General features: G+C 48.9%; 1 pseudogene; it reads right to left on the bottom strand.

Annotated features, from left to right (window-relative positions):
• Positions 1-5,244: 5,244 nt before the first annotated feature.
• Positions 5,245-8,234, bottom strand: LOC103304442 (phosphofurin acidic cluster sorting protein 2-like; annotated as a pseudogene).
• Between the last annotated feature and the right edge of the window lie 3,155 nt (positions 8,235-11,389).

Raw genomic sequence — 11,389 nt, 5'->3', positions numbered from 1 at the left:
TCAGAGTAATTGTTGCAGCTCATTATATACTTCTATGGCTGTCCCCTGAGGGCACACAGTGCTTCTCAAGAGTAATAGTTTCCAGAGTTATTTTCTAGAAGGAAGAATAGGTGAGAGGGTTTCTAAGGTGAGTATCTCCAGGGATCAAGCTCTGGGATGACCTATTCAAGCCTTTTTGTTGGAATGTGGGCCACTCACCTCTGCTGTTTGGCACAAACTGGAACCACCCATGGGATACAAAGACAGTGGAACAATTTTGCTCCTGGTCGTGCTTGCAGCCTACACTGAAGCCTGAGTAGTGTTAAGTGTGGCAAAGAAAAATAACTTTATTTCATCTTCCTTAGGATTCTACCTGATAAGTTTAGCTACAAGTTATTTGGGACACCCTAAAATGATCCACAGGCACCCTCAGAACTCTTTGTCTCATCCACTCCTCATTGGTCAACTCCTTGCATGCCATCCTATAGGTGATGAATCCTGTGCAGATGGCTTGTGAGCATGTGCAAAAAGCCAGCTTAATTCTGCAAGATTTCACACATTTTAGGGTATCACCTAAGGAAAACAAACAGCTCGTGGCCAGACTTGGCAGGACTGAGAGAAAGCATAGAATCTTATGAATTCACTCCCCACAATGGAAGAAGAAGCATGGAGTGGGTGTATCCATAGAAAATGTCTGAGAGAGCTTTAGAGTTGCTAAGGGACTGAGTGATGAATGTATTTCTCTCCCAAAGCCAGTCAGTAAAAACTGGAGAAAGTGACTGCTTTTTCAAATGTGAAGACAGAGGGGTGGGGGGCTGCAGAACAGGGTGAAAAAGTGAAGGAAGCCCTGGGTGGTGTGACTCAGTTGTTTGGGCATCGCAGATGCACCTGAAGGTTGCTGGATGGATTCCAGGTCAGGGCACGTAAAGGGGTTGTCCCCAGTAGTGTGTGTAGGAGGTGGCCTCTGATACTTGACTCACATCACACTGATGTCTCTCTCTTTCTCTCTCTCTCTCTCTCTCTCTCTCTCTCTCTCTCTCTCTCTCAAAATCAGTAAAAATATTTTTTTAAAAGGTGAAGGGATCAAGAAACAAACCACCCAGCCAACAAACAACAAAAGACTTCATAGACACAGACAATAGCATGGTGATTACTAGAAGGAAAGGGGAATGGAAAGGCAGTAGAGAATATAGTGGGGATAAATGGTGATGGAAGGACACTTGACTTAAGGTGGAGAACACAAAATACAATATAAAAATGATATATTATAGAATTATACCCTCTAAAAGCTATATAATTTTATTAAGCAAGGCCACTCCAGTGAATTCAATAAAAAATCTATAAAATTTCTCTTATAAACATATTTGGTAAACTTGAAGGATTTTAAAAGGCATATGTATTTGATTTTCTTTTCTATTTAATTTGGGAGCTAATAAAACCCCCACAAATATAAGGTGATCCATGGATTGGAAGATGTCCTTTGTGGCACAGATGTGTAAAATGGTGGATCCAAGTTTCTGTGTCCACCTCCAACCCCTCCCCTCTCCCTCCATTCATGTATAAATGTTTATCTTTGCAAAGTATCTTTTGACCTTAGATGTGATGTATTGGCGACATCTGTCTATCATGTGGAGCCATCTTGGTGATATGAATCTTTGGTCAGCAAGTGATCTGCTCAAAGACTGGAAATTCACTACAACCTGGGAGACCTGATGACAGGGACTGTCAGGAGATCAAAGCAGAACCAGTCTGGCTGTCTTTGCACATCTCTCCTTAGAGGTGTGTGTCTGTCAGAGGTTTGTATCCCCTCCCCCCACAGTGTGTCTCCCAAGAGAGAAGCCCTGCATGCCTCTTTTGTTTTATACGCACCCTCGGGTTGTTTAAGTTCAGGGTGAAAAGTTAACTTCAAATTCTGAAAGTGTTGTTTGGTCTGAGCCCTTGGGTTTGAGGAGGCTGCCAGCTCTAGAGTGACTGCCTCTGGTCTTGGGATATGGTGAGAGTGTGTGGGAGCATTTAAATAAGTCCTTTGCATACCCTTGTGTACACAGAGCTAAGATATGGTGATTCACTGCCTGTCACTGCCCCAAACAAAAACATCCACTGTCCTACCCTCCTGGAGGCAGGCCTCTCAGTGATTACAATGGAACAACTTAGCCAAGAACCTGACAAGTCAAGGAGTTTGTGTTGATCACTGAGAATGAATGAGGGGAACGAGACTGTGCTATGGCCACCTGTGGAGATGTCAGCTTACACAAGAGCACAGCCCTGATACCTTCTCCCAGCAACACCCCACACACTGCAGCACTGAGCTGGAAAGATAGAAAGCTCTTTTTCATGGAAATTATTTCTTGGTAGAAGGAGTGAGTATATCTTCTTTTAGTCACATTTAAATCCTTATTTAATTAATAAACATTATTTTTTCTGCCCAGCCCATGTGACTAGTGGTTTTGTGTTGCCCTATGAATCAAAAAGTTCCCAGTTTGATCCCTGGTTAGGGCACATGCTCAGGTTGCTGGCTGGATCCCCATAGGGGCCATGCAGGAGGCAACCATGGAATGGTTTTCTCTCATCTATGTTTCTATCTCTTCATCCTTCTCCCTTTCTCTGTCTCTACAGTCAATAAAACCATATATAAAAAAAATTTCTACAACCTTAAAAATTATACATTTTATTACTTAATATATGATGATAAAGAGAAACATCTGCCTTTCATATCTTTATACTATGCGTAGTAGAACAAAATACTACCCACAGATAAACACTGACTGCCCAGACATTTCCCTATGGTTTCTAACTCTCGTGTCGTAATTCTCAAAGTGGTCGATACCCCAAAGTAGTACAAATATTTCATATTGAGGCTTCTTTTTACACATAATGTTTGCCTCTTAGGGATTTTCCCTCTTAATAAAAATTTTTTTCATTCTCATCAAATCACAATCAGTCTTCTCATCTGATTCATTACATATTCAGACAGGAAAGGCCTCTTGTGCTTCTGTGAAAACCCACAAAAGGTAAATCCATGGGGACACTTAGAGATGAGGGACTGTCAGGGGCTGACAGGGAGGGTGAGCAATGACTGGCTACCACCTGGATTGATCTGGATGAAACATTCTGGAGAAGGATTGTGATATGATGGTTGCCAAAAATTGTGAATGTACTTAATGATGTTGAAATTGGCACTTTGAAAGATCATAGAATTAAATTTTATATAATTTTAAGTTAAATTTATTTTTAATACTATTTTATTAAATTTTATTCAAAATACATTTGATTTTACTCAATAGCATAAGAAAAAACAAATTCAAAGTATATGTAAGATAAACACAAAAATTTTGAAAACTGCTATTATTGGGGAGGGGAAGCCCTCTCTGCCCTGACAGCTGACACAGGCTGCCGCCCAGGACCTGGGACCGCAGGCCTCGCAGGAGCTGAGGCGAGTTGCTCACAAGCTGCAGGTGGGTCCATATCTGGAAGTTCAGGGACATCTGTGCCTGGAGCTCAGGAGAGGACACCAGAGTTGGCATTGCCTCTTCAGGTGTTTCTTCATCTTGCTCTGGAGCTGCTTCAGAGATCCAGAAAGAGAACATGTTACACCATGACTGCCTTTTGTGCGCCTTCCAAGGAAGGGAACCTCCCATCTCCATCACTGAAGTCCCAGTTCAAGCCCCCACCCCAGGAAGTCCTCCAGACTGCAGGCCCTGGGCACTGACCTGAGCGGCTGTGTGCTCCTGCCTAACCCCAGCCTCTGGGAGCTCTTCTCTGTGTGGTCCAGCCACATGCCTTCCCCCTCATATACTTCCCAAATCCGCATGCACAGCTGTCTTTGACTCTTCCCCATTTTTCTAGGAGAAGCCCTCAGATCTCTGTCCTCTTACAGAAATCCCACCATATGTGGGATCCAGGGTTTTGCCAGCTTCTCTAAATCACAGCCCCATACTTCCCTCACGGCTCTGATTCCAAGCCCACTCACGTTTTGTGCTGGTCCAGAGGTCCGCCCTCCTCTTCAAAACATGAGAAGATGCAGCAATACATCAAGGAGGCCAGAAGGATGTCACATCAACTGTCCTGTGGACACTACCTGTCTGTGCAGCCCAGTGACTGAATCGCTCCTGACTAGAAGGAAGCTCTGAGGTGCAGCCTTGGGATCTGCTCTGTGCCCTGGATTATGGTCAGTGCCTATAGATGTGTCTGTACCTGGCAGGGCTTCTCATTTATTTCCTGAATGAATGAGCCCAAACCAGCCCCCTCTCAGCTGGGTGAGCCTGGGGAACCACTGCACACCCCTGGAATTTCTAATCTGGCTTCACCCAGGACACGGACCCCTAATGGAATCTCTATCCTCTTTATCAAAAGAGAAAATAGCTTAGCCCAAAGCTCAGAGGAGTATCCCAAATGATGTTGAGGCTTTGTCAGGGGGAAAAGAAAATGGCGAATTATCACAGCCACAGCTCCACCAGCAGACCTCTCCACTGCCCAGGTACCCAGAGAGCACTTTCCAGGTAGAACCCCCAAGGAGTCCCTACAATAACCCTATGAGGCTGGGCCTAGGTTCTCCCCATGGTCAGAGAACCAAACACTCAGAGAGATGCAGTGACCTGAATTCTCACAGCAAGCAGGTGGCTGAGTGACCACTGTGCTGTGACAGGGCAGGGCTCACCTGGTACATGGTTGGTCCCACCCACATTGGTTAGTAGCAAAAGTTCTGTATTAACACAGAAGGGTGGGTGGGGATGAAGGTGGGGACGCTGCCCAGGAAGGCTGGCACTGAGTATTTGATCAATTTGTCCAGGTGATGTGCCTGGGCGGTCTGCATCTTACAGGTCCATTTTTTTGTCTGTGAGGGTCAAGTTTATTTGTAAACCAAGTGAGTGGTGCTGGGGCCACTTTGTTGTTTGGCAGCTGAGGCCCAGGGCTGGGTTGACTGGACTCCATGCTCTGCTCAGGATGCCCCCATGGGAGGCCAGCCCTTGACCTCTGGCCACCCTGCTCTGAGTCTGGGCACACATTGGAGCCAGCTCCCCAGGGAAGCAGAGTCCAGGCTCTCAGGAAGGGCACATCAAGAAGGAGAGTGCAGTTCTCGCTGGGAGTGTTATGGATCCTGAGACCCATCTGGCCTCCCACCATCAGAGAGTTCTGGATAATCAGCAGAGCAGTTGGGGGCTCCCAGTGGTGGCAGCAAGTTAGTTTCCAGGCTGTGAGCACATTCACACTTCAGACAGTTTTTCTTTGTGTTTCCAGGGTCGGTCTCTGTACTAAACTGAACCGTTAACAGAAAGGCAGTTGGGCCCTCCTGTGCTTGGCATCAGCAGGGCCACAGGCAGGGCTAGAAGATGGACTTGAGTATCTGGAGTTGCAGATGGGGAAGTGCTGGACGTGGGAGGACCCTGGGCTGCCAGCTGGAAGAACTTCACATCATTCCATGCCACACATTTGATGAGGACCCACAACATGTTCTGCTGGTGCTGGCCCTGCAGACCAGGCGGCCTATGCCCTCCAGGCACTGGCTTTTGGATTTAGGACTTCATGACCTTGTTCTTGGTTTGCTTGGGCAAAAACAGAACCTTATTCTTCTTCTCCTTGGTGAGCCCTGTCATGGACATGGAGGGTATGGCTGCACAGCCTGCTGACCTGGAGACAGTGGAAGGCCCACTTGAGTGTGTTCAGTGGTAGCCAGGTCGTTCTTCTCCGAGTCTCTCTTCCTGTCTGAGGGCTGGGCTGCCATCCAATAATCTACCTTAAGCCCCATCAGTTCAGCATCAATGCCCTGCCTGGGAGAGGTGGGTGGGGTGGGCAAGGCCTCCTTGTTGGCCGCAGAGGTTTATGGTGGTATGGACAAAAGCACACTGAAGCCCAAGGGGACCACATCATCTGTGTCTCCTAATATGGCCAAGGACAGTTCCACTATTCCAAGTTCCGCCACCCCCACGAAGGGAATGAAGTGGAAGGACTCCTGGTTGGGGCTCTTCTGTTGTAGGTGAGCATGGCTTCCTTGATGAGCAGCTGGTGGACACAGTTGACCCGCTGGATGTACTGTGTGATTCTCATCACATGCCCAGCATGTTCTGCACGCCCTCCCGGCCTCCAGCTTGGGGAATAGGTCCCACCAGACCAGGTCTTAGAAGTTGTAGCGGTAACCCACAGAGCACAGGTACCTAGTCATAGGGTGGGAACCCAGTTGCCCAGTTAGTCGGGCTTCTTGTGTGACAGCAGCTCCCTGAAGACCCATAGCACAGCACTGAAGTAGTGCAGTGCCCCCGCCACCATGATCTTCAAAGGCATTGGGTGTTAGGGCCAGCCTAACAGGTTGAACCAGGCTGAGGTAGGGAGGTGGGAATTGAGAAGAGAAAGAAAGACAGGACAGTGGGATCGGGAGGACTACAAGTCATCGAGAGACTGAAATAGTTTTATTAACTGTGTAATGCCTTTTATACACAAACACTGAATAGGAGGTCTGTGAAGAGGAATGTATTCTTTGTTCCTCTTAATCTCTAAGGGAGAGGCAGAACAGAAGGACAAATTCTCAGTACAGCAAATCATGCAGATTCTCAGAACAGCAAATCTCAGTAAATAGTTACAGACTTCTTGGTAAGCCATGAATGGTTGCTCTCATTCTACTGATAGCCGCCATCCAAACAGGCCTGGGAAAACTGTGTGGGTAGGGGGCCAGGCCTTGGTAGCCTTCAAGTACAAGGACCGTGTCAGCTTACACCCAGTCTCCAACAGTTGGGGGTTGGGAATTGTGGTGACAGGACTCAGACGGGAACTGCAGGACTGTGTTGCTGCAGGACTCAGACGGGAACTGCCCCTGCCAGTCGGAGGCGTTGAGGAGGAGGATGTTCTGGGGAAGCTGGTGTCAGAGATGAGGATGTGGTTCAGCTGGTCTTACACCGTCTCCCTGGGGATCTGTAGCTGGCTCAGCGGTTCAGGCCAATGCTTGTTGTCCAGGCTGTGGGCCCGCTTGTTCCTGGCTGTGCCACCTACCGCTCCTTCAGGGATGTGCTCTAGTTCCAGCGGCCCACCTCCTCCTCTGGGATCTGGTGGAGGGGATGAGAGACTCAATCTTAATGATACGCCCACTGGGTGGCAGCTTCTCAGTGAACATGTCCAGAGCAGAGGTCTCTGACTCTTGACAGTCCCAGGGTTGTGCCAGCTGCTCCCTGAGGTGGCTGTGTGATTAACCACAGAGTCTGAGACACTGTTCCTTGGTTGCTTGGGGCTCGTCTTCTCAGGCACGTGGGTTGGACCTGGAGGCTCCTCTGGCGCTGGCACTGTGGATGCTCTAGCTCTCCATCTGAGAGCAGGGCTGGGACAGGTCTTCCAAGTATGGCCTGAGCCAGGCCTTCGGGCTCCTGAGGACACTCTCATGAGCCACTGTAACTGGGATACTCTAGTGAGTCATACATCAGATCTAAGTCCTCCTCCCCCTGGTGGACATTCTCCAAAGACTCCTGCGGCAGGTCCAGGTCTTCCTCCCACTCTTGGACCCTGCGAAGCCAAGAAGCAACTTTCTTGGTGGCAACTTGACTGGTCATGAATGGCGATCTTAATCCTCTTCCATGCTGCTTCTTGGCTTCTCCCATGTCCAAGTCCTCCTGCTCCTCCTGGTCCTGCCTGTACCTGGGATCATGGCTGGCCTGGTGCTCAGAGATTTCATGAACACTGGACTTGGCCTGCTGGGTGCTATCCTTGGGGTCCATGGGCTGGCTGGACAGTGAGGAGATGCTCACCTTGGCCACGAGGGCAGATGCCTCTCTGCTGGTGGTGTAGAGACTCAAAACGTGCTCATCTTCAGGGGCTCGCTGCATCACCTCAGCCATGTCGATGATGCCCACGGCCAGCGTCTGGTAACCCAGGATGGTCTGGTTTTCAAGACGCACCTTCTTCTGCAGCATGATCTGCAGCTTGTTGCTTTCCCTTTTGATGGAGTGGGGGTACTGCAGGGAGAAGGTCAGTGCCAGCTCTATCTTCACTGGTGCCCTGGGGGGCAGCACAATCTCATCAGACCGCAGGACGCACTCTGTGTCCTTAATCCTCACAGAAATCACTAAGGAGGTGAGCTCCTTGGACAGTTCCTTGAGAATCAGCAGCTTGGTCAACGTGAAGCTGCATAGCCTGGGCACGCAGGTGGGGCTGGAGTAGTCCACCTCCCAGGTTGCAAAAAGGTTTATGGGCACCTGGGTGTTGCAGGCAGCCGGCATGCTGTCTAGGCCAGCGGGTGGTGATGAAGCTGTAGTTGCAGGCCCCATAGAGGTCGTACTTCTACCCTGTTTTGGGACAGAGGGGGCACATGCCATCAGAGTCAGCTCATAAACTGCCAGGTGGTTTGGGGGCTGCAGCTCAGACTGAATCCTTAGGCACTCAGTGACTGGTAGCAAGAGGTGGGTCAGGAGTGACCATAGGGACCATGTGCTAACCTGGCAGCCTCGCAAACTCAGAGACCTAAAGTGACCACAAAGGATGGTCTGAAATGAAAACTTTTAAACTAAAAGTAGTTTATGGTGGTCAGTTACATCCTAGGCCTGCATCTTCCCTGACTAGGGTCCATCTTTACCTTAACTGAGTCTATTTTCTTTGTGCATCTAGAATAACATATCCTCGGGATGTCAACATAATTTTCCTTCATTCAGACCCCTCCAAGCACAGGCACCGCTCTGCTCTCTGCAGAGACCACACATCCCCTCATTGTTATTGGGTTCGTTGTTGACTGTTAACTGCCCTGCACACACCCAAGTAAAAGAAGTACGTGTCTACCATTTTACTGTTCCTCCAACCTCAGAGTTTTCCCCACTTTGCTTTCTCCTGGCTCCCTAATCTATCACCAATGGACTTCATGGGACCCACGTAGGTCTCCTGTTTGAATTTTAATGTACAAAATAAGGTACAGAACTGCCATTCTCCAGAGCATTATCTCCATCCGTTGAGATATTGTTTCCTGGCAATTGGTGACACTTTGGCTCAAATAAACTCACAAAAATTCTTCACATGTTTGAAAATTTCTTACATTGACATGAGAAAAGATACTTGGCAGGAAAAGTAGAATTATTGGTGGAGACTGATGAAACACATTAGTACCTTAGGTCATTTCTTAGCAGAGGACAGCACCTCCCTGTATTAACAGCATCAGTTCTGGGATTTCCAACAAAACATCTCATTCTAAGATGGGAACACAGAGGCTTTTCCTGGGGTGGGAGGGTCTGGATATTAGGACAATGGGGTGTTCAGGGCAGCACCACTGACATGGCAACAGGACAGGATCATATCCAGCTCCCACAGCAGTGAAGAGATGGATCGCCAGCCCTGATAACAGGCCCCCCTCCTGGTATGTTGTGCAGCTCAGGGAGGCCCCAGCTCCTGACCGAGAGGGACCAAGAGTATGTGATCCTCAGGGCAGCAAAGGGCAAAGCAACAGACTTGGTACCTTGAGCTCCATGTCTTCTTGGAAATAAGCATCCCCACTAATCACGATGATGTGTAAGAGTGGGAGAAGGTGTGTAAGGATTGTCAGGACAACATGGCATTAATAGGGAAAGTCTGTAGAAAAATGCACAAATACTCTTGACTGATCATGATGTGAAATAGTACAAAGTCTCTCTTCTCATATTCATAAGACTATGTGGGCAGTGACTGCATCTCTTCTGAAAGGGGCTGGACAGTGAGAGTGGGTTGGGAGGAGGAGATGGAGACTCAGATTTCTTTGGAAATTGGAATCTGGGAGGGATCTCGAGGGAATAACAGGGCAGCTTCTGGAACCCAGAGCTCTCTTCAACTACATGGGATCCTGGAGTCTGAGTCACCTCAGCACCTGAACTCACCCTGCGGTCGTCCTGCATGCTAGAGGATGGATAGGGCACCTGTGCCTCCTGCAGGGGCATGGAGTTGAGGACCCCATCTGTCAGCTCCTCTTCGTTCTCCTGTGAGGAGCTCTGTAAAGACAGTTCCCAGTCACCAGGGGAAAGCCTCAGAGCCCTGTTTTTCCAGTTCTATGCCCATGTGACCTTCCAGTCCAGACACACACACACACACACACACACACACACACACACACACACAGTGATCCACTCAGACCTCCACTGGAGAGGAAAAGGCGTGACAGCCTGAGGGCCTAGGACTCTCATTGACACAGATAAGGGACCCCTCTGGAAGCTGATTTCCATCTGCCTGCCCTGTCCGGGGGTGTGACCATGACAGGACTGCTAGGTTACCCAAGACCCAGCAACCTCTTTCTGTCCCAGGGGTATGTGGGCTGCACAGGGATGGCCCACAGAGGTGGCCTGGGCAGGACTGGTCTGACTCTGGCCACCTTATGTTACCTGAGGCCATATTTTTGAAGATAGCCAGCAACATCGGGGATGACGATTGAACCAACGCCTGCACCGTCTGGAAAAGCTCTCAATGTGGGGTCTCTGGAAGCAAGAGCACCAATCATCGGGAACACAGCAAGGGAACATCTTGCACTGGCAAATGCCTCGTGGCAAGTGAGCTGCCTGTGGGGCTAGATGTGGGTGCCTGGTTACAGGGTGTCCAAGTTCTATTGGATAGTGACCTCAGTACCTGGGATTGTCTTGCCTCAGTCCCCTTATCTCATGACAGCTATGCAAATAGTCCTGTGGGTGCTGTCTGTGGACCCCTCTTCTCCGTAAAACACCTGATCTATACACAGTGGCACCAACACACGCCTCTCCCCAGTACCTTAGAACTTCTGGTGGCAGCCAAGATCCAGGATTTGAGGCAACAGACCTGGGCTCAGACTCAACCCATCATTTTTACGTCTTCTGGATCCTGGATAAGTCATTGTGCCTGTCAGGGCCTGTCTCTCTCCCCCTGCACAATGGGTTATGCAGCAAGTGCTTCTTAGGGCTGTTCAGGTTCATGTGGGGAGTAGCTGGAAATTAAGAGGAGGACTGTCACATGTAGGTAGTGCCTCCAACCTCCTTTTCCTTACTGTTGTCACATCCTCTGAGTCTGCTTTTCTTCTAATGCTACCCAAGATCATTACTGAGAGAGAGGGGGGATTAACTTATGCTGGATTACAGAAAAATCCCCCAAAATTTCTATAGCATGTCACTATATATTTTCCCACATACCAGTGCTAATGCGGAGGGAGAATGCATCCTTCTGTGGTCACTCAGAAACCCAGAGTTCTTCCATCATGGTCCTTCTTCATCCCTAGCACCTCACCTCCATGTACTTCCATCAGTTTGAGGGGACAGGTCACAGAGAAGTGCATGCTGGGGGATTATACCCACCAGGTCTGCCATGGTGTTCATCAGTCCCTGTCCTCTCCCACTGACAACAGCAGCTCATTGGGCAAGGGGGGCTGGGATGTGCCATCCTGCTGTGCACCCCAAGTTGGGTGAATGGAATTGATGAACAATTAAATTTCTCTGCCACCGTGAGTAACTCATTTAGA

This window comes from Eptesicus fuscus, chromosome 20 (genome assembly GCF_027574615.1).
Source record: "Eptesicus fuscus isolate TK198812 chromosome 20, DD_ASM_mEF_20220401, whole genome shotgun sequence".
Classification (NCBI taxonomy): Eukaryota; Metazoa; Chordata; class Mammalia; order Chiroptera; family Vespertilionidae; genus Eptesicus; species Eptesicus fuscus.
Note: the sequence above shows the minus strand (reverse complement) of the source record. Positions and strands in the feature narration are given on the sequence as shown.